A 22,555-nucleotide genomic window follows, 5' to 3' on the forward strand; every position below is an offset into this window, starting at 1 on the left:
AGGCCAGACTAAGGCCGCAGGAGGGGACCCCCCTCCTCACCACTGCCACCTCATTTGCATCTCATTTGCATGCATTCCCAGCATCTCTGGGAATGCAGAACTGGGCAGGGCCTCAGCCCCTTCCCTGCACTCCCTCCCAGGGAGGGAGACGGTCTAGTCTGGTTTCCTACTCTCAGGTTTGCTACTGCGTCCGTGGTCTGAGGGCAGAGGATCAAATGGGCAGGAGAAGCATGAGAAAAATGGCCTGCCAACAACTTGTGCTTGAGACACACACGCTGGCAGCTCCTCCCTCTCGAGCCTGCCTCAGTTTCCAGCCAGGAAAGGCACTTGAATCCAGCCCCAAGGCCTCAGACTGGGAGTCAGGGCCTTGGGTTCCAGCCCCGCTCAGCCCCCGGTGCCCTGGTGACCAGAGAACATCATCCCTCTTAGCTTCCATCCTCATATTTGACAACCTCTAAGGTCCCTTGGAAGATTCCTGAACACGTATCTGGAGAGACGCTGGTCCTTGGCAGAAAGTCACTGCTGTGCCAGTTCACTGCACACAAATCCCTGTTTCCCCCTTAGAAACTCGATTTTAAAGCTGGAAGAGCTCTGGGATGTAATCGCCTCTGGGACTGGATTCCTCTCAAGCCTAAACCAGCAACGATCACTGGCTTCGGCCTGGATCCTTTCGGAGGACCCGCAGCCCTGCCTCACACGGCACGCCCACCACCCTAACCCCATTATTACAAGGTCCCTAGCCTGGACAGTAGGAGAACCCCCACACCCTAGGTTATCTGGATCTCAGAAAGGTGTTGGCAAGAGCCCTGATGACATGCTTGGAGACGAGATAGAAAGCCGAGTGGATTCCTAGCCAGCCAGCCAAGGGGTGTTGATTAATAGATCAATGTCAACTTCCTGACTTGCCAAAGGGCTCTGTCCTCTGCCCTGGCTTGTCCAACATACTTATCAGTAACTTAGATGAAGCTTTAGAACAGAGGCTTACCAAGTGCACGAAGGTGGAAAAAGCAAAAGGAAGAGCTAAGACGCTGATCTGAACCAAAATGCAAAACTGACTTGATAAACAGGCCAGAATCAGTAAGCGAACATTTCTTTTGGGGGCAAGTCCTAACCTAGGGTTCAAGAGTCATAAAAATAAAAAACCCTGAATTGATAATAGTTGGTGCAATTAAAAAAAAATAGTTCATGCAAGGAAAGATCTAAGATTTAGTCAAAACAGAAATTCAGCTCAGCTCCCAGTAGGATATATGGCTGCCACCAAAAGGCACGTGCTCTTTGGGTTGCATTAACAAAGGTGTAGAATCTAGACCAAAGGAGATGAGAGTTCCACTCTACGCCATGCCTCTCAGACAGCACTAGAAGTGTCTAGTTCTCGGGCAGCCCCAGAGGCTCAGCGGTTTACCACCGCCTTCAGCCCAGGGCCTGATCCTGGAGACCTGGGATCGAGTCCCACATCAGGCTCCCTGCATGGAGCCTGCTTCTCCCTCTGCCTGTGTCTCTGCCTCTCTCTCTCTCTCTCTCTGTCTCTCAAGAATAAATAAATTAATTAATTAATAATAAATAAATAAAAGTGTCTAGTTCTCTCCTATATTCTATAAATCAGAGAGCATCCTCAAGAAGATAGCAGAAGACACTCGATAAGTATCCTTTGAATAAAAGTATAAGAAAGGGGGATCCCTGGGTGGCTCAGAGGTTTAGCACCTGCCTTTGGCCGAGGGCATGATCCTGGAGTCCCGGGATCGAGTCCCGTGTCAGGCTCCCGGCATGGAGCCTGCCTCTCCCTCTGCCTGCGTCTCTGCCTCTCTCTCTTTCTCTATGTCTATCATAAATAAATGAAATCTTAAAAAAAAAAGTATAAGAAAGATTAAAGAAATTGGGCCCAATTTTTACTTCAGCTGATTTTTTTTTAAAAAAGGACACAGCATGCATCATCAAGTATTTGAAAAACAAACTACCTTGAGAAAGTGAGCCAGGGCAAACACTACTGCCCACATCCACCTCCTTTGTCTCTCTGCCCCTTCATCTGTGAATTCCTTGAAGCCGGGGACCACCTCCCATTCACCCCGGAATGTCCAAAAGGCAGGACCAGTCAGGGGCTGAGCCGCTGTGAAAGCCAAAACAGCGTCCTGACAAGGCCAGGCCCGTGGGCGCTGATCAGTAGGGAGCGTGCTGGCCCGGGCACGAAGGCTAACCTCTTGCCAAGCCGGCTGCTGAGCCGGAGGAGGCGAGGGCCAGGCTGGTGGTGGGACGCTGGGCTCGCCGTGCTGTCCCAAGCTGGCCGCCTGGCCTCCCGCCCCCCGAGACTCACCGCCCGCCACTACTCTGTGGGGACCGGCCCCAGATGGGCACCGCTGCCCACACCGTGGTGCTGCCCCCTGGCCCAGGCCCTGCCTCTCATCACCTGCGTGCGGCCTCAGGTATCATCTGCACATCGAGATCCTTCGCCCCCCAACCGACCCTCCTCTCACCATCCCTTCTCCTTAACACCGAACCGTGTGCCTCAGTGTCCCTCTTCTGACCACGTCCTGCTCTGTGCTCCGTGCCAACGGGCTGCTAAGAATGCCAGCCCTCGCCCTGCTCCCACCTCCCCATAGCCTCTTTACTTATGGACGGCTCCCGGGGCTGGCCGGAGACTTCCTCCTGAGGACTCTGCTCCTGAGGACTCTGCTCCGGCCCCTACACAGAAGAACCTTCCACCCCGCCCTCCCTCCTGGAGTACGAGAGCCAGGGACACCCGGCCCCGTCCTACTGAGGCCCAGGGGCGGACGGGGGAGAGTCGAGGCTTTCGTGTCGCATGGACCATCTCCGAAGCCTGTGTGACCTCGGGCAAGTTATGAACCACTCTGAGAGAGGAGCGCAGTCTGACGCACGGCAGCCCTCCCTATATTCCTGCTGCCCCCACATCCTCCTCCTTCAGAGGAGCCATCACCATCCCCACCCCAGGGTCCCGATTCACCTCTGCTCCCGTGTGTCTCTTACGCTCTATTTAATAAGCACATTTATCAAGTGCTTTCCATGTGCCAGGCCCTATTCCTCGACCTTCGGAGGTATGAACTTTAATCGTCCTAACAACCGTCTGGGTATCGACCACGATTAAGCCCATCCTAAGGTAAGGAAGTGGATGCTCAGAGACATGGGCTATGATTGCCACCACTCTCCTGGCTGAAGCAGCAGCAGTGCATCAGCAGGGACCTCAGGGCCTGGCCCATCGACATCCTGTGCAACGCAGGGCTCTCCTGTGCCTGACTGATGCTCGCTCACGGCCTCTGCTTTCACACACCAGGCCCTCGGAGTTCACTCCCACACCCAGCTGAGATTGGAAGGTTCCACTGAGTGGCAGCCTGTTTACTGTGGCTCCCAGTTCTGCTGCAGAGAACAAGTCCCTTTAAAGCTTTATTCAGAAATATCTCTCTCTCTCTCTCTCTCTCTCTCTCTCTCTCTCTCTCTCACACACACACACACACACACACACGCACAGCTGCTCACAATCTCCCCACTTCACAGGATGGACATTCCCAGCTCTTCCATAGTTTCTGGATCTTTCCACCTTCCAGGTGATCGGTTGTTTCCCTGCTTCTGAGCCTGCCCCATGGGCCTTCATCCACGCACACAGTCACCCATTCGTTCAACAAATGCTCTTGAGTGCCTGCACTGGGGCAGGCCCAGAGGTGCCAGCTCTGGAATATTTGGTCTAGAGGAGGAGACAGCAAACAAACAAAAGCACAAACGCGTAACACAAATAGTGCTGAGTGGTGCAAGGGGAAAGAGCAGCACGCCAGACGGAGGGATCGCTTAGATCCTAACAGCTAATGCGCACTTCACATGTGCCAGGTCCTGTTAGAAATCCTGCACGGGCCTTATTAGCTCATCCCCCCCGCCCCTCACCACAGCCCTGGGGATGTCCTTCTAAGCCCACTCTGAACAGTGGAGGGAGCTCAGACACAAGAGGCAGAGTCACTTGCCCAAAGCTAGTAAGACAACAGCAGAGAAGCAGCGGCAACAGGCCCGAACCCCAGCCGTCCTCTTACACAGCAGGCCATGTTGTCTCCAAGGGACTCAGGGAGGGGTCCTTAGGGCTCAGTTCCCAAACCAATGACCCCTCACACACATGCCAGGCCCACCCTGGTGGTGACCTGGACCCCATACTGTCCTTTTATCCATGTCGCCTGGTGCAGCACTAGCTTCACTAAGACACTAGTCACCCAAACCCCAGACCCTCAGCTTATTTTCCACTTGCTGTTACCTTCAGACGTTGGACCTTTGACCTGGTTGATTTCAAGGTGGCCGGTAAAGGGTATGAATGGGGCCAGAGGCCAGCCCCATTCATCAGGCTTGCTTGAGACATGGCTTCTGGTGTCACTTGGATGTGACCAGGGATGGAGCAAGAAGAGTTCCAAACTCTGGGAAACAAGCCCCCCAGGCTCTCCCCAGGGCCACCCAACCGAGGCTCACAAGAATCTAGAGTTGACTAACCCAACCTTCTCATTGTAGTTATATGGAAACTGAAGCCCAGAAAGGACAAGTAGGGGGTCCCAATGTCACCACAGGGAGGAGGAACTCGATGGAGCCAACCCTAGAACCATGGGTCCAGCTCCCCACCCAGTGCTCAGGCCCCTGCACCACACTGGCCCCCAGGAGAGCTGGTACTGGCCTTATCCACCTGGGGAGGGAAGCCGGACCTTGCTCATTTAACCACAAGGAAGGAAAGGGGGGCTCCAGCCGCTGGAGTGGTGAGGGACCCACAGGGCCCAATAAAGGATCCTAGGGTTCCTGGTGCAGCCCAGTCCAGCTCCCCACCAATGACGAGTATGGAGGCTGGACCAGGAAGGGTGAGCAGGGCAAGGGACATCAGCTGGGGCCCCTCCCTCTGGGTGCTCCTCCCCAGGGACCCCACGGGTGACTGTTTTCCAAGGAACATTGTGTTCGAGCTGTGAGTCTTGGCTCCAGCACCCTACCCTGGCAGATCTCCAGCTGCCTGTTTAATAATGTACAGCCAATCGGCCATTAACAGCAGGTTCCAAAAAACAAAACAAGAAAAAAAAAAGTTTGATGGTTGTTTTTGTTGTTGGTTTTTTTCTTTTCCTTCCAGGTACCTGGTGATGGTTATGAGGAACAAGTCTCTTCTGGCTGGTGTCCAGGGCAACCACCGCCTGCCCAGGCTGAGGGGTCCTGGCAGGTCCCACCTGCCTCTGCCTGCCCCGCCCACCGTGCCCAGGCGCCAAAGTGCCCGCTCCCACCTCCACAGTCCTGGCGACACCCTGGGCCCACTTCCCAGGGGCGGGCAGCTGTCCTGGCACCTGGGAGGTCCGGAGAGGCCTAGCGGGGCCAGAGGAGAGGATGTGGGATGTGCTGGCAGGAGCAGAGGAAGGGCAGGTGGGGGCCCAGCGCTTCCTAGGAGTTCCGCCCTGTCTGGCTGCAGCCAGGGGCAGAAGGTGGAGCTGGGGCAGCCCAACCAGGTACGAGAACCTAAGTCCGGAGCCAGATGGCCAGCTCTCCTGGGCTGGACCGGGTGAGGGGGTGAGGATTCTGGGGCCTGCCCTCCTTGGCGCCAGATCGTCTCCATCTGAAAGTCAGAATTTGCAGCAGAATCAAGGGAGGTGGAAAGCAGAACACTCACGGGACAGTCCTTAGGACAGAGAGTATAAACATCGATCCTGTAAGAACAGATCCAGGGGTGAAAAGATTGGTTCTGGGCTAACTGCAGCAGCAGGCCCAGGTGAGAAAGCCTGCCAGACTCTCCTCTCGTCTCCAGCCTGGCACCCCAGGAACGGGAGTGAGGCCGTGCAGGGGGCGGGAAGAGCTGCCAGGGGCCAGGGCTGGGTCCTCACAGCTCTACTCGGCTCCCTGATCACCCCGGGCCAGTCTGTGCCCTCTCTGGGCCTGCATCTTACTGCCATGCCAAGAGAGCTAGTCGGGGGGGCATCCCCCATCCTGCCTGGGGCTCCCAACCACGGAGGGATTGCCAAGGCCAGACACAGGGCAGACAGAGGAGCCCGTAATCATGTTGATGATGGGGATACGTTATCATTTATCAAACTCTCCGTATGTTCCAGGCACCATATTTTTTTCTCTCTCATTAATTCTGCTGGGCAGGTGCTATTATTGTCACCATGGAACAGATGAGGACACTGAGTCTTGGAGTAGTTGAGGAGTCACCTGCTCAAGTGATGGTGTGAGTGACAGAAGCAGGACTTGGACCCAGGCCGGCCGGCTGACCTCAGGGTTCATGCTGCCTTGAAGATTCCAATCAAGGGGAGTGAGTGACCCAGCCCCCAAAGCACTAAGAGCCCTGCACATCTGACTGCTGCCTCCCAGCCTCTGCCTCACCCACGTGGGGTCACCAGCCCCCTCTCTGTCCTTTACCTGCAGCTCCCTAGGCCCCCTTGGGCTTCCCATTTCCCCCAGGGCAGTGGCACCCACAGCCACAGCCACACAGGCATGCACACTCACACACTCATGCACACACACACTTGTGCACATATGCACAGGGCCCCATTCACGACACGCAAGCACATGCACTTAAACTCATGCACACACACACATCTGCACACACGGGCATGAAAATATGTGTACAGGATATACGTGCACCCTCTGTGCACACACGCTCCCAGGCCTGATGGCCCCCGAAGATCCACACTGACACACACACTGGCACCCATGCAGGTACCTGCACACGTGCACACACACACACAAGCATACACGCGAGCCGCAGCCCTGGGAGGCTTGGCGTGGGCACCCTCGGACTGTCTGGGCAAGCAGGACCGGACAGATGTCGGCCGTGCCACCCGGGTGGTTATTCCAAAGGCAAGAAGGCCGTCGGCTAATAATACTGCGGCGCATTCCTGGCCCGAGATAAGCGGCCCCAAGCATCCTCGGCACGTTCTGGCCTCGCTGCCTCACCCCTGTGGATTCCACCCACAGCGCCGTCCTGGAGGAGCCCCAGCAGCCGGCGCCGCCAGCACAGACACCTTGGCCAGGGGCCTGCCACCCGGCCCTCCCCAGGGACCCAGGCCCACTGCAGGCCTCAGTCTCCCCACAGAGATGTGCACGCAGGGAGGAGGGGACGTCGGGGTCTATCCCGAGATGGGGACTAAATTACAGGATCTGTGTGTTCCGGCAAACACACACCCCACGGGCCTCCAGTGCTAAGGACACGACACCCGGGCGGAGCCCCCACTGCCAGGGGCTGTTCCAGCGCCTCATGGCATGGCTGCTGGCCACGACTCAGTGACATCACTGTATCCCTGCAGCTGAGGACTGAAGTCCACTGAGACCCCACTGCTAGGAAGTAAGAGACCCAGAATCAGGACCCAGGTCTTCTGGCTCCTAAGTCAAAGGTTTTTCCCAGGACCTCAAACAACCCCCCTCCTGGCTGCCTCTTATGTATTTTCAGTGCCACCAGGTGGATGAGGGACATCTCAGGAATCGCCTTTCTCAGGGAAAAGATTTGTGTTCATTACAGGCTCAGGAGGAGGAGTCTCAGTAACACACACACACACACACACACACACACACACACACATACACGGGCAACACCCCCCATAAAACTGTCAGATGATAGGAGATGTTCTGGGGCATCACAGCTGCCTTGAGGGGTGAGGAGTGTCCTTGGAAGAAAAGACAGGAGAATATGAGCTCCTAAACCCCCAAGTCCCCGAGGGTCTGGGAGGGAACAGAGCTGTGAAGACAGAGAACGGGGCTCCCCCATCCCTGGAGTCAAGAGGGAGAGAGAGAGGCCTTTGGATTTTAGGGCTGGAGGGCCAGGAGAAAGGGCTGGCCCTTGGGGAACAAGGCAGGGTCCGGAGGATGACATGAACATATGAAGTCTGTAGGGACCCAGAAGGGACACAGAAAGAATGGACGGGAAAGAGAAAGAACAAAGCTAAGGAACCTGAGGTCCCTAAGGAAAGAGGCAACAGGGGAAGAATAAGAGATGTGGTTGCAACAGAGGCCAGCTGGAGCTAGAAAGTTCTATCACACCTTGGTGATCCCGGGCAGCCCACACTTTGGTCTTTTTCTCATCTTGTAGCCCAATCATGTCCCAGGGCAGCAGTCCTAGAGTCTGTGCACACACACACACACACACACACACACACACACACCTAAATCTCAAGTGTCCCTCTTGGCAACTCAGTCAATGAGGTCAAGAGCTGCTCTGGACATTTCTCATATAAGAACAGTGGGGTCCAGGGAAGGGCTGTGGCTTCCCAAAGGCGCCAGCTTTCCTTTTTGCTGAGAAAAAAAAAAAAAAAGCCAAGAAGAAGACCCAAGTATCCCTATCTCTTCAATTCCCCAAGAGGCAGCCCTGCCAACCGGCAGAGCTGAGGCCAGAGGCCTCAGAGGCAAAGGGAGAGCGGAAGGAAGCAGGCCCCGGGGACTCTGGGGTGTGACTTTCCCAGCGCCCAGAGGAGATGAGGAGATGGGATGGTGGAGGATGATCAGAGCAGCATCCCAAGCTTGACACCAGCCCGCCAGGCTCCAGGAGGGCAGGACCTTGGCTGGCGATGAAGGCAGAGGGCACAGGTCACGGTGGGGAGTAAGGCTGAAAGCGGGGGGCTGTGTTCCCATGAAGACTCAGGCCGCCCCCAGCACAGGCTCGGTAGGGCAGCTGTGCTTCCCAGAGCCATGTGGCCCCACAGCCTGCAGACGGCCCGTCCGGCGTTGCCTACTGGCCACCCCAGCCCTCCCCACTCTGAGCAAGCCAGGCAGCCTTACACGGACATCTCAGGGACACAGTATGTATGAGATGAGGCATCAAGGGACACAGGCGTGTGAACTCCCCCTGCCCCCCAACTTCACCCTGGGGTGTGCTCTGTCTCCACCGCTCCTCCTTCCAGAGCCCCCTCTTCCCTGGGGACAAGCCAGTGGACCCAGCGGCCAAGGCCAGAGAGGAGAAGCTGACACGGGACACTGGGCTCTGGATTTCACATCCAGCTGGACAGAGACCCCAGCTGGACGCCTAGAGAGAAAGCCGGAAAGGAGAAAGCGACTAAGGAATGAGGACCCGGGATCCCTGGGTGGCGCAGCGGTTTGGTGCCTGCCTTTGGCCCAGGGCCCGATCCTGGAGACCCGGGATCGAATCCCACGTTGGGCTCCCGGTGCATGGAGCCTGCTTCTCCCTCTGCCTGTGTCTCTGCCTCTCTCTCTCTCTGTGACTATCATAAATAAATAAAAATTAAAAATTTTTTTTAAAATCACTTTAAAAAAAAAAAAGGAATGAGGACCCATCGAAAAAGTGGTCACATGTTATAGTAGATGTTGGCAAACTGAATTTAAATAAAACATTAAACCAAAAAAAAAAAAAAGAAGGAGAAGTGATCACATACCAGCAGCTGACTGCTGAAGGGACAGAGGCAAGAATATGTGTAGATACATGATTATTACAGAAAGAGACAAGAACAGAGTTTCCACATTTATTTGCCTGAAGCAAACAAACCAATCGAAATGGGACATTTTTGAGATAATCAGGGAAAACTGAACACACACTCGGTATTAGCTTCTCCTAAGAAATTGTTATTAATTATGTTGACTGTAATAATGGTATTATGGTAATGTTAAAATTAAAAGTCCTTATCTGTTAATGATACATAGCGAAGTATTTACAGCGGAATGATATAATGTCTGGGATTTGCTTTAAAAACACTCTAGCAAAAAAAAAAAAAAAAGCGAGTGAGGGGGGCAGATGAAACAAAAACAACAAAAGTTGATGGTTGTCGAGCGTGGGTACAAAGGAGTTCATTATGCTATTCTTGCTACTTCTGTATGTTTTAAATCTCCCACAACAGAAAACTGATGAACACGCAGGCGCGCGGTGGGGTGGGGTGGGGTGGGGTGGAGGGATTCATCTGACCCGTGTTCCCTAAAGTGTGGAATTAGGATGATGTTAGTTGGAAACATGGCTCAACAATTTTATTCCAATATTTTTGTGTATTAAAAGAAATTAAAAATATATAATTGTAGAGTAAGGCTTTCCATTCTTTTTTTTTTAAGATTTTATTTATTTGAGAGAGAGAGAGAGAACCTGAAGCAGAGATCATGACCTAAGCCGAAACCCCGAAACCCAGAGCCAGATGCTTAACCAACGAAGCCACCCAGGCGCCCCCGAGTAAGTCTACACATTCTATCACTTAAATGAGTAAAAGGTTATAAAGGCAACTTTTTTTTTTCTTAATGTAGTAATAGTGCAAGCCAGTGAGAACTCAAACTAAAGTGGCAGGCAAAGGGGAATACGCCGGGCGCGGGGGGCAGCTGGGAAGCCACCAAACCCACCCAGACTTCCCACGGCCAGGGAAGCCACACACGGCGCCCAGGCGTAGGCACTCCCCTCCCTCACTGGCATCCTGGACGGGCAGGTGTGCCTGAGACATCTGCCACCTACACCGCACCGGGCTCTGCCGGCGAAGAGCTGGGATGCAGAGACCACAGTGGGTGACGGTCACTGCCCTTTACCAAGACCAGCTTCCCCCGGCCCCGTGCTTGCACAGTCTCCCACCCCAACCCCCGCCACAGCTCTCGGAGGGAGACCACACCATACCCATTTTACAGATGGGGAAACTGAGACTCCAAGAGAAGACGTGACTTTCGCATGGCCCCCAAGGCCAGTGGGTGACAGGGTCAGGATTTGAACCCACATCTCCCAGACACCCAGACTTGCAAGTTGAAACAAGAAGGCAGCAGGGTAACTGGCCCGGCAAAGGGCTAAAGTGCTGAAAGAACTGGAAAGGAAGACAAGAGGGACGCGATCCGTGGGAGGGAGAGGTGGGCCGGCAGGGCCTGGGCTGCACGATTGCTTGGGTGCCCGCCTGGTTGTTACCCAGAAGCGTCAGGTAGCGAAGGACAGCGGCAGACTGAATGAAGGTCACGCAGCCGGTGCAACCGGAGGGTAGGAATGGAAGGCTGAGCCTCGGTCAACATTTCAAAACACACACTTCTGAACTTTGGGCTGGAATTATACCGACTCAGCATGGCAAACGTAGGTTATTGGGCGCCTCCTGGAAGTTTCTAGTTGGTAGCCAAAATGTGTCTGATTAACAAAAATATGGGGAAATGCATGTAATTTCTCCAGATGTGAGCTTCATGGAATACTAATAAAAGAATCCTGTCATTGGGCACCAGAACCTGGAACAGACCCGAGGACGGGGGTAATGCCCTGGAAGGGCCCCCTGCCCACCGGAGTTTCTAACCTGCCAAGGCTGGGAAACAGGGGAAGGAACGCTGAAGGACACGAAGCTGCGCCAAAGCTCCGAGCACCCAGGAGACCCCCCCTCCATCCAGCCTCCCCGGGAGGCCCAGGCTCCTAAGCGAGTCCTGCTCCCATTCCTGCTCCTGCTCTTGGGGCCCCGGCTGGTGTTGGACAGGCGGACCGGAGCCTAATGCTGGCTGGGGGCGGGGGGGACAAGGGGAGACCCCCGGTTATCCCAACTCCACTCCCCAGCTGGGAAGGGCTGGGCAGGCAGCATGACCTACCCCTTCCCCACCCCTGTTTCCCAGGCCTTCCCACTTTCCCCTGCCCATCCAGATAATAATAATAATAATAATAATAATAATAATAATAATAATGACTTCCTCATGGGGCTGTTTTGAGGATTCATTGACATGATCCATGTAATGTGCTCAGCATGGAAACTGGTGCCCAATTGCCTAATAGGTGATAACCACAGCGATTATTATCATTAACGAGATCCACAGTGGGGCCCTCGGGCACTGAGGCCTGGGCCAGAGGAGGCCGCAGGGTGGGCAGCAGCCCTCGGGACAAAGGAGGCTGAGAGGGGAGAGCAGCCCAACCTCATCCTCTCCAGGAATGCGGCTGGCGGCTGGGAGGGTGGGGGGCGAGGGGAGATGCCTCGCCGCTGAGGTCAGGCCCTATTTGGAGCTGGCAGGGTGTTTATCATCCTCACGTGTGAGGGGAGGGGGGAGCGGAGAGGGGGAGGAGGAGAAGCAGCTGCTGGGAGGAGGGGAGGACTCCCCGAGAGAGCCAGAGGGACCTGCGCCTTTGCTGGTGTGCTGGGAGACCCCACCGGCCCCTCCACGAACTCCCTCAGTGAGTGGGGGCAGGAGGAGTGCCAGCGGCACCCAAAAGTGCCCCCTGCCCAGCAGCTACCCTGTCAGCCAGGAACAGGACATCCGCCCCACCGTGGGCCCCACTTCCAAAGCCCATCACCACCACCCAGCAAGCTGGATCGTGTCATCCTCAGCTGACAGACAAGGAAACTGAGGCTGGGGCTGCTCAAGCTCACTGCCCAAGGATGCTCACTGACACCAGCCCCATTCCTGGATCTCCTCACTGCCCCAGAGGCCACTCACAGGGGTGCTGAGAGACAGGATGTGGCCCTAAGGAGGCACAGGTGGCCTGCGCTGGTTTGCCCCAGGTCCGTGCAAGGCAGGCTGAGACTCATCATCCTGCCCCTGCAGACACACAGCCACCAGTCAGGAGTCCAGGACAGCTCGCACCTCCCCACCCCCGGCCAAATACAACCACTTCTGTTCTTGACATTCCAATCAAGGGGCCCCAGCGGCTCCTTGGGTTCCCTGATGCTCTCTTCTGGCTCCCCACCGCCAGAAGGCAGCCCCTCCGAATGAACCCAACTCACTCCAGCTGCCATTTCAACCTGTTTCCTCCTAGGCTGTCCTCCCCCGAGACCAAGAAAATCATCTGGTTACCCTGAGGGATTGTGGCCATACCTGCTCCTCTACAGAAGCTAGAACCGCCCTGGGCCTCGGTTTCCCCGTATGGAAAGAAGGAGGACAAGTGACCCACAGGGAGGGAGGAGGAATGCTGAGGCCCTCAAAGCAGGGGAGGGCTTGGGGGATAGGCCTAGAGCTTTCCTCTGGCCAGTTTCCCCCTAGTTTCCGGATCTTCCCCAATTCTGGGAAAGCCAGGCCTCCTCCACTCCCCTCTCTGCAAAACTCCAGTGAGCTCAGCCCTGTTAGAGAGCCTTGCTTGGCAGCTATCATCTCCTTGCTGGTTCAAATCCCCGGAGGTCTCCCTGAATCTCCGATCACTCTCCACCCACACCCCAGGATATTACACACATACACACACACACACACACACACACACACACACACACATGCACGCGCACACACACACGTGCCTCATAGCCTCAATTCCTGCCTGGGCTCTGTGGTTAACCCACTTTGGTCTCTCTGATTACTGTCTCCCATAGGATCAGATCGGGCAGAGGAAGTCCTGCTGCTAACACCACCTTAGCCTCTCTCCCAGAAGGGAAGGTACCCCATGTGTCCCCTGAAAACTGGAGGCACGTCCTGGAAGGCAGCTGAAGCCAAGCCCTGTGGAGGGGATGTTCCCACTCAGGCTTCTGAGGCAGGCATTTAAACTCCCTCTTCTTCTTCTTTTTTTTTTTTTTTAAGATTTTATTTATTCATGATAGAAAGAGGCAGAGACACAGGCAAGAGGGCGAAGCAGGCTCCATGCAGGGAACCCAACATGGGACTCGATCCTGGGACCCCAGGAGGGCGCCCCGGGCCAAAGGCAGGCGCTAAACCACCAAGCCACCCAGGGATCCTCTAAAGTCCCTCTTCTTTTTTTTTTTTTTAAAGTCCCTCTTCTGATCCCCCCAGCCACCTGAGGATAATAATGATTCCTGCATGTTACAGATGAAAGGAGCAAAATCTGCCGAGATCAACTCAAGGAGGGTAGGAGTCAAAGACCAAATCTGCAAACTAAAGAGGCGCAGGCCAGAAGCGCATACTTGCATCCCAAACCAGCCAGATGGGACCTCTGCATTCCCCCTCCATCTACCTACCTTGACAAGTGAGAAGCTAAGTGGCTTGCATGCTTCCTATTGAATGGGTGGGTGTGACAGCTTTCTGTGTCAACTTGTCTAGGCTACAGTACCCGGTGATTTAATCAAACACGATCTAGGTGTTGGGTGAGGACAGTTAATATCTATAATCACTCAACCTTAAGTAAAGGAGATCACTCTCAATAATGTGCACAGGCCGCGTCCATTCAGTTGAAGATGCAAAGACCAATAACTAAGGCTTCCTGCAGAAGAAGAAATTCTGCCTCAAGACTGCAACACCAGGGATGCCTGGGCTGAGCATCTGCCTCCGGCTGAGCACCTGCTTCCGGCTCAGGGCATGATCCCAAGTCAAGTCCGGGGATCGAGTCCCCCATCGGGCTCCCTGCAAGGACCCTGTTTCCTCCTCCGCCCCTCTCTCTGTATCTCTCATGAATAAATGAATAAAATCTTTTTTTCAAAAAAAGACTGCAACACCAGCTTCTATCTGATTTGCTAGACGGCCAGCCTCCCCTAGAGATTTCAGATTTGCCAGTCCCCACAGCTGTGTAAGCCAATTCCTTAAAATAAAATCTTTAATAAAATCTTTTTTTAATTTATTATCCAGCTGTATTGAAGTACAGAATAATCCTTTCGCACTTATTGAATTATTGAGTTAAGAACTTTGGCCACACATTTTAGCCTCTAGCTTAATTGTCCTTCTTTATCCATCCATTTTTGAGAACTTGCATGCATGATACCACCCTAGACATTGTTATTAACAAGTATTTTATAGATTTTGTTACAATAATCTCCCTGAAGATTAATCTGATTCATTTTTCCAATTGTTACCCATTACTTGATGTAACAATTCTTAACTATAGAATAACTCAGGGCATCTGTATATTTGATGCTGAAAACCATTAAAGTATAAAAAAGAAATAGATGAGTTTTCTCAAATAACAAAAAAGAGAGAGAGCCATACTTAATCTTGAGTAAGCTCAGGTGAGTGACACACATGTAATTTTTATCTATTAAGAGTATGATGTTGAAATAGAGATTAAGTTAAGAGTCCTTGGTCTACAATAGAAAGTAGACCTTTCTACATGCCTTCCACAATTTGGTTCCTACCTACCTTTTTGAATCATGTCTACTCAAACTCAAGATTTATTTATTTATTTGAGAGAGAGAGAGAGAGAGAGAGATCATAAGCAGGAGGAGAGGCAGAGGGAGAGGGAGAATCAGACTCCCTGCAGAGAGCATGGAGCCTGCCTGATGCAGGGCTTGCGCTCATGACCATGAGATGATGACCTGAGTCGAAATAGAGAGTCGGAGGTTCAACCGACTGAGCCACCCAGGAGCCCCAAAATAAAATCTCTTAATACACATACAGGCATACCTCAGAGATGTCACAGGTTCAATTCTAGAGCAACCATTAAAAACAAGAATTGCCACAATAAGGCTAGTCGAATGACTTTTTTGGTTTCCCAGTGCATATAAAAGATAAAAGTTACGTTGATGCTAGACTATAATCTAAAATGTGTGATTGAAAAATAAAAAATAAGAAAATAAGAAAATAAAATAAAATGTGTGTTGATAAAAAGTGCTAATCACCACCTGAGCTTTCAGCAAGTCCTCATCTTTTTGCCCGTGGAGGGTCTCGCCTCCGTGTTGATGGCCGCTGACTGCTCAGGGAGGTGGTTGCTGAAGGCTGGAGTGGCCCGGGCAATTTCTTAAAATCAGACAGTAAAGTTTGCCACAGCAACCGACTCTTCCTTTCATGAACCAATTCTCCGTAGCATGTGATGCTGTTGGAGAGCTTTCCCCAACAGTGCGGCTTCTTTCATAATTGGAGTCCATCCTCCAAACCTGCCTCTGCTTTGTCAACCAAGTGTATGCAATACTCTAAGTCCTTTGTGGCCTTTTCAACAATCCCCACGGCATCTTCACCAGGAATAGGAGCTGTCTCAAGAAACCACTTTGGGGGGACCTGGATGGCTCAGCAGCTGAGCGTTTGCCTTTGGCTCAGGTCGTGATCCCGGGGTCCTGGGATCAAGTCCTGCAGCAGGCTCCCTGTGGGGGAGCTCTGCTGTGTCTCTGCCTGTGTCTCTGCCTCTCTCTCTGTGTCTCTCATGAATAAATAAATAAAATCTTGAAAGGAAGAGAGAGAGAGAGAGAGAAACCACTTTGTTTGCTCATCTCCAGGAAGCAACCCCTCTTGTGTTCAGGTTTGACCATGAGATTACAGCCATTGGAGCACGTCTTCGGCTCCACTTCTATTTCTCTTACTACTACTTTTTTTTTTAAGACTTTATTTATTTATTCATGAGAGAGGCAGAGACACTTGACAATACAGCAAGGAAGTAAGAGATGTCAAAAATGCATGAGTCCTACCAACTTAAACTCCCAATGGCCATGGCAGGGTCAATTCGATCAAATAATAATAATGATGATGATAGCATTGTTTTGAAAAAGTGAATATCCAGGTTCCATACTGACATAAATTGGATGTAAAAAAAGGGGGGGGGCGGGGATAAGAGACCGTAAGAGACCGTAGAGTGAATAGGGACAGTAGAATATTAAGAACAGTCGGATTCCATTTATCCATGTAGAAGGAATGATGGAAACGCAAAATCAAATAAACTCAAACTAGGAGACATTCTACAAAATATCTGATGCGTACTCTCCAGAAGTGCTAAAGTCACGAGCGTCGAAGAAGGACTGCAGATCTGTTCCAGCTCGGTGGAGGCTAAATGCAACGTGGGATCCTGAAGTGGATCTGGGATCCGTAAAGGGGCGGTACTGGAAAAACCCGGCAGATTCTACTAAGATCTGTGGATTAGCAATAGCATCAGATCACTGTTAATTTCCTGGTTCCGATCATTGCGCAATAGATCTGTAAAGCTGTCAACATGGGGGGAAGTTGAGTGAAGGGTATATGGGAACTCTTTGTGCTATTTTGGCACAAACTTTCCGTAAGCCTAAAATCATTTCAAAACAGGGAAGGGAAAAAAAAAAAAAGCATTTACATGGATTCTAAGGAAGACACAGATTAAGGGTCAGAATGAGAGCCAGAGGGCAGTTAAAGAATTTATGTGTTGGGGAGGGAAGAGGGATTCAATGTGCAAAGATCCCCGGATGCCTCAGGGAATCAGAGGAGGGATGCTCAGACGAGAGGAGGAAGGATGCAGGCCGCTCGGAGTGCACAGCAAACAGATCTGGCTCCGGATAAGGTGACAAATAGAATACAAGGGCCTTCCAACTCTGGGATCACCACCTGGAGAGAGCCCGACTTGGCTAACAACCACGATGCCACCGCCGCCACCAGTGTCACACATCGCCAGCCACTGCGCACCAGGAGCTGAATGCACTCTCCATACCTACTAATTTCATCCTCACTACAACTGTACCTCCAGGAAGGTCTTTAGGACCTTTATAGATGAGGAAACTGAGATTCAGCACACCTCAGTAAACGACCCCAGGTCACTCAGCCATAAGCAGGGGAAGCAGCAAACAAATCCAGCTCTGACTCCCAAGCTCCCAAACCTTACAACAAAGGAGACTTTGACTGCCCCCAGTCCAACTTCCCTCCCCACAGCACAGGATGGCTGCTAAGAGCTTGCCATCATCTCACAGGACAGCCCAGCCCAGTGGGGACCATTCTATTGTCTCCCCTGGAGGTTAAAACTGGCCTGTTAATACAGAATTCTCTCCACCCAACCCAAATGCAGCCTCTTGTCTGGGACCCCAGTCACAAGGCAATGACGATGACACAAAATGCTAGGATTCACTACTTGCTCTAAGCACTTTCTATGCATTCACTCATTTAACTGTCACAATTCTCTGGCGAGGCAGGGACAGATCAAAAGCCCAAGTCACAATGAGGCTGTTGAGGAAGAAAAGTCAGAAGTGAGTGGGTCAGGTCTCTCACTATGCCATCCACTCTACTCTCTCCTCAAGGCTTTCCCTAAGTCTGGGCTCAGCTCCTGGGTCCCAGTTCCAGCACCTTCCTGGCTGCGTGAGCATGCAGCTCAACCATCTCAGCCTGTCTCCTCCTCTGTGCCCTAAGGGATCATATTAACGCCTACCTTTCCGTGTTGTTGTGACAGTTAGATTAAATGGATCCTGTCCACACAAGGATAGAGTAAGCCGGGCACTCATGGTGGAATTCAAGCCAGTGTGATTTTCCTAGTGCAGAGGAGGGCACTGGAGCTTTTCTGCTGTTCCTCCAATCATGTATGACCCATGAGTGACCTTCCTCCCCTGCTTCCTTAAACAGAACCCAGTTTGAACCCAGACACCTCTGGACACCCTCGCTTGGGTGCCCCGGCCCAGCAGGTGGAAATAGGCCGGGGAGTTAATCTGTGACTCACTCTGTGCTTTCTTGTGCCTCAGGACATGCATACCCCTCTCTTCCTAATGGCCCCCCGCTAACATGCCACCCTGCTTGCCAGCTATGGGACACAAATGACTCATCAGCCAGAGGCCAGAACCCTCAGGGAAAGGGAGCGGGGCCTCATAGGGCCCAGGCAGGGCAAAGCAGGGCACAGGACAGGGGGCCAGCAGGTGACCTCAGGCGGAGGAACCAATGTGGGGAGGGTAAGGGAGTATGGGCCATTGTCCTTCTGGTGGAGCTGGCCAGACCTGCTGGCTGGTGGAGTTCTGCGACGCTTAGCTGTTTGTTATCCTTGGGTCTCAGAATAACAGAATAAATAGAAGTTATCATTTATTGAGAAAGAGCCTATCACATGCCAGGATTTTACCTACATTTCCTCTAATCCTCACACCAGCGTTGCAAGGTTCGCTGATATCAGTGTCACCATTTTTATTCTGATGAGGAAACCAGCTTTTGGAGGTTGAGTGCCTTGTCTGATGTAACACAGCTCACATAAATGGCAGAGTCAAGATCCACGTGAGCCCAAGGCCAGAGGAGCCCCAGTTCCACCGGGCCCTCTCCCAGGACATGCAGGCTCTGGAAACTAGGGAGGCTCAGAAGGTTAAGACCGTGTTGGCAGGAGAGAATGCTGGGTTCCAGGAAGGCAGCTCAGGACGCCAGGAAGCAGGGGCTCACCATGCCCCAGGAGTGGGCTGGGCTCCCTGCTCAGCTGGCTCCAGCAGAGACTACAGACCCCCAGGCTAAATGCTGGAAGCAGTGGGAGGAGGCTGGTGTGGGCCAGGAGTCCAGGAGTCACCCCACTCCTTCCCACTTCCTTCCCACACCACCGACAAGCCTCCCCGTCTGGGCTGGGCCTCCCGCCCTCTGCCCCGCACCCTGGACCCCAGCCCTCACCCAGATCCCTCACACCCTCAGTGGGAAGCTCCTGTTTCAACAGGACCCTGGGATTTCCCTCTCCTCTCCCCCTCTCTGCCTCCTCTCCCTGCTCCAGGCTCCCACCCTCCCCCTAACTCCCCCCTTCTCTCAGAGGCAGCAGTCCCCTATGCGATGTTTACACAGCCCCAGAGTCAGAAACGCTAAAAACTATGAGACCTTTTGGGAACCACATTCCAGGAAAATGAGACGCCAGTCTCAGCTCAGTGTCACTTTCTCCCCCCAACACCCTGCCTCGCCCCCTCCCTGCTGGGGTGTGTGTGTGTGTGTGTGTGTGTGTGTGTGTGTACGCTCCCGGGAGCACGCACACACTCCTGACTGCTTACGACACATACTCCAAGCTGACTTATTAACTCCTGAAGGTCCTATACCTACTACCTCAGAGAGAACTTGAGGAAGATGGAATGGGGATGGGCAAGGTGTTACAACCTCTTGCTAATTTTTATAAAGCAGCAAGGAAATGGCTTCCCCCCCAGGACCTGCCTCATCCTTGACCCGCACCCCAGGGGAAGCAGAAGCCAGGAGAACACAGAGCCCAGAGGAACCAGTGGCTTCCTGGGGAAACTGCACCCAGGAAATTTGAGGGGTATCCAGAGGAAACACGAGTTACTCAGACGCTGTCATCAGAATCTTTGGGGATGGTAGACAATAATGCATATCTGTGGACCCAAGCCCAGGTTCACTGCATCAAAAGCTGAGGGTGACAGGAACATGCTTAACAGGCTCACAGGTGATACTGAGGCCCCCTGACAGGTGACATGAGGGAACAGTGACCCATAGTTCTTCCCACAGAAATCGAAAATGAGACTCAGCAGCAAGACAACAGAGGCTGAAAGCAGAACAGGGGAGATCCCCTGCTGCATCGAAAAGTCATCAGGCTTGGGAGCTCCAGGCCCACTGCCTGCCAGCTTCACACCTGGCACAAAGTATCGCACCTCAGTGTTCTCATTCGACAGTGTGGCCAATTACATCTGCTTTATGTGTGTTTTTTCAAGGATTAAATGAGTTGAGTGTCAAGTAGCCACCATGCAGAGGACACTCAATAAACAGTGGCCATAAACAATGTGATTGCAATGAAAAATCCCATAAAAGTAAGAGAAAAAATAGGTTCTCTGAAAAGGCCAACAGATTTGACAAATGTTTAGGTAGACTAACCAAGAACAAGAGAGAGAAGAGTCAAGTACTAGACTCAGAAATAGAACAGGAGACATTCCTGCCGACCTCATGGAAATAAAAAGAATTATGATGGAAGACTATGAACAATCATATGCCAATAAATTTGATAACCAAGAAGAAATGGACAAATTTCTAGAAAGACACACACTTCCTGGGTGCCTGGGAAGCTCAGTTGGTTAAGCGTCCGACTCTTCGTTTTAGCTCAGGTCATGATTTCAGGGTCATGAGATGGAGCCATGAGTTGGGCTCCACACTCAGCTTGGAGTCTGCTTGGGATTCTCTCTCCTTCTCCTTCTGCCCTTCTCTCTCTCTCTCATAAATAAATAAATAAATACATACATACATACATAAAATCTTTTTTTAAAAGATACAAACTTCCAAAACTGTCTCAAGAGGAAACAGAAAACCTGAATAGACCTATAAGCAATAGAGATTGAACTCACAATCAAAAAACTGCTCACCAAAAAAAAGCCCAGACTCAAACTGCTTCATGTGTGAATTCTACCAAACATTTAAAGAATCAATATCAATTCTTCCCAAACTCTTCCAAAAATTAAGTCTCCAACTAATTCTGTGAGGCCAGTATTACCTTGACGCTAAAACCAGATGAATACATTATAAAAGAAAGAAAACTAAAGACCAATTGCTCTTATGAACAGAGATGCAAAAACTCTCAACTAAATACTAAAAAATAAAGCCAGCTACAAATAACAATAATTATACACCATGACCAAATGGGATTTGCCCCAGGAGTGCAGGGCTGTTTTCACACCTGAAAATCAACTAGTATAATCCCATCCCATAATACAATCCATATCAAAGGAATAGAAAAACAAAACCACTTGATCACCTCAATAGATGCAGAAAAAGATTTAGACAAAACCCAGTAATATCTCCTGATTTAAAAAAAACTCAGCAAACTAGAAATAGAAGGAAATGCCCCTGATATAGGGCATCACAAAAAAATCCACAGCTATTGGGACGCCTGGGTGGCTCAGTGGTTGAGCATCTGCCTTTGACTCAGGGCATGATCCTGGGGTCCTGGGATCAAATCCCACATTGGGCTCCCCATGAGGATCCTGCTTCTCCTTCCACCTATGTTTCTGCCTCTGTCTATGCATCTCTAATGAATAAATAAATAAAATCTTAAAAAAAAATTCACAGCTATCATCATGCTTAATGGTGAAAGACTGCATGCTTTACCCTGAAGTCAAGAACAAGATTAGGATTTCTGCTCTTGCCACTTCTAATCAATATTGTACTGGAGGTGCTAGCCAGGACAGTCATAAGGATGAAGGGGATAAGAAACAAAAAACATCCAAGTTGGAAAGGAAGAAGTGAAACTATCTCTATTCACAAATTACATGATCACATATATAAAAAATGCTAAATAACCCATTTAAAAACTATTAAAACTAATGAGTTCATCAGGTTGCAGGAGGAATCTCCAATGTTCAAAAATCAGTTGTGTTTCTATACACTGGCAATGAACAACATGAAAATGAAATTAAGAAAGCAATTCCAGGGACGCTTGGGTGGCTCAGCAGTTGGGTGTCTGTCTTTGGCTCCGGGTCTGACTGGAATCAAGTCCCACATCGGGCTGCCTGCATGGAGCCTGCTTCTCCCTCTGCCTGTGTCTCTGCCTCTCTTTGTGTGTCTTTCATGATTAATAAATAAAATATTTAAAAAAACTTGTTGAAAGAAATTAAAGAAGATCTAAATAAATGGAAAGATATTCTATGCTCATGGCTCAGAAAACTCAATATTGTGAAGATAGTAATACTTCCCAAATTAATCGACAAATTCAATGCAATCCCTATTAGAAGCCCAGCAGGTTGCTTTGTAGAAACTGATAGATGATCCTAAAATTCTGGGACCCAGAATAGCCAAAGCAATTTTGAAAAAGAAAACTCACGCTTCCCAAATTTAATACTTACTACAAAGCAATAAAAATAGTGTAGTACCAGCATAAGGATAGCCATATGTATCAATGAAACAGAATTAATTCCAGAAATAAACTCATACACCTGTGGTCAATTGATTTTTGACAGGGTTGCCGAGATCATTCAGTGGGGAAAGAACAGTCTTTTCATCTCTTTTCAAGAGATGGTTTTGGGACAATTGGTTAGCCACATGCAAAGGAATGCAGTTGGACCCTTACCTAATACCCTAAATAAAAATTAACTCAGGGTGTCTGGGTGGCTCAGTCAGTTAAGCGTCTGCCTTCAGCTTGAGTCATGATCTCAGAGTCCTGGGATCAAGCCCCACGTCTGGCCTCCAGCTCAGCAGGGAATCTGCTTCTCCCTCT

General features: G+C 51.3%; 1 protein-coding gene and 1 long non-coding RNA gene across 8 annotated transcripts in view; one reads left to right on the forward strand and one right to left on the reverse strand.

Annotated features, from left to right (window-relative positions):
• The window catches only part of TNS1 (tensin 1), a 184,964-nt gene that overhangs the window by 140,722 nt on the left and 21,687 nt on the right, over window positions 1-22,555 (reverse strand). The window lies entirely within an intron of this gene.
• LOC121480749 lies at window positions 10,016-14,131 on the forward strand. Its single transcript, XR_005985096.1, has 3 exons — window positions 10,016-10,972; window positions 13,618-13,774; window positions 13,962-14,131. It is a non-coding gene; the product is annotated as an uncharacterized LOC121480749 (long non-coding RNA).

The sequence above is a fragment of the Vulpes lagopus genome, chromosome 22 (genome assembly GCF_018345385.1).
Source record: "Vulpes lagopus strain Blue_001 chromosome 22, ASM1834538v1, whole genome shotgun sequence".
NCBI lineage: Eukaryota > Metazoa > Chordata > Mammalia > Carnivora > Canidae > Vulpes > Vulpes lagopus.